Here is a 1,260-nt window from a genome sequence, read left to right as displayed (position 1 = left end):
GTCTAGGGTCCAACTGACCCGGTCGTGAGTCCAGGAGAGGCGCTGTAACCGATGTAGAGCTGTTAGTAAAGCCACTCGCGTCAGTTGTCTGCTGCCGTAGCCCATTAACGTCAAATTTTGCCGCAGTGACCGAACGGATGCGTTCGCCGTACGCCCCAGCCTGATTTCTGCAGTTACTTCATGCAGTGTTAATCGTTTGTTGGCACTGACAACTCTACGCAGATGCCGAGTGTGTTGGCCACTGTGTTGTCCGTGGTGAAATTTGGTATCCTCGACACACTCTTGACAATGTGGATCTCGGAATACTGAATACCTTAACTATTTTCTAAATGGAATGTTCGTGCATATTGATCCAACTACCATGCCACGTTCAAAGTTCGATATGTAGAGTACTGAATAATTACGTGTTAACGCTGCTGATCTAGTAGAAAGACAATGTTGTCAGCGTCGTCCCTGATCTTGGACTGAAATGAGCGGCACTGAGCTCGGCCGTAAGTAGGAGAGTGGAAGCAGCGGCGTATCGAAACTCTCCTGGAGCTCCTGTGGCGGCGTCGCTCATTCGTCGATGCAGCAGATAACGACTAGGCTATCCTCACTTTCTTATCTAGAACCATGGTCAACGGCCTTGCCGCAGTGGATACACCGGTTCCCGTCAGATCACCGAAGTTAAGCGCCGTCGGGCGTGGCCGGCACTTGGATGGGTGACCATCCGGGCCCCCATGTGCTGTTCCCATTTTTCGGGGTGCACTCAGCCTCGTGATGTCAATTGAAGAGCTACTCGAGCGAATAGTAGCGGCTAAGGTCAGAGGTCGCGTAAATAACGTTCCTCTGATTTGAGTTCGCGGCGATGGTGACCAAGATGGATTCCGTTGGCTCTACATCAGCCGGATTTCGTCGCCAAGGCGTCAGCGTGAGATCACTACAATGCTCCTCAAACCACTGTAGCATGGTCTGGCTCCTAGGCAAGGACAATTACAATGCTGAAAGATGACGTCGTCGCCAGGGAAGACATCAAGGATAAAGGGATGCAAGTGGACCGCAGCAGTCGGCTTGTCCTCGATTACTACACCAGGTCCATGGAAAGCGTAGGAGAATATCTGTCATAGAATAATACTGTTCCGTGGCGCGCTGCACGTTTCGAGTCGCCATTCACTTCGATGACGCCGTTTGTGTAGACGACCATCGGCTTAGTGTAGTAAAAATGTGAGTCACCCTAAGAGCCGGCACGTTTCCATTGATCGATGGTCCAATCCCTACGAT

At 51.3% G+C, this 1,260-nt stretch overlaps 1 pseudogene; it reads left to right on the top strand.

The window, feature by feature from the left end:
- Positions 1–615: 615 nt before the first annotated feature.
- LOC124796795 lies at positions 616–733 on the top strand (annotated as a pseudogene).
- The last annotated feature ends 527 nt before the right edge of the window (positions 734–1,260 follow it).

Source organism: Schistocerca piceifrons, chromosome 4 (genome assembly GCF_021461385.2).
Source record: "Schistocerca piceifrons isolate TAMUIC-IGC-003096 chromosome 4, iqSchPice1.1, whole genome shotgun sequence".
Lineage (NCBI taxonomy): Eukaryota > Metazoa > Arthropoda > Insecta > Orthoptera > Acrididae > Schistocerca > Schistocerca piceifrons.
This window is presented reverse-complemented; position numbering and strand designations above follow the sequence as displayed.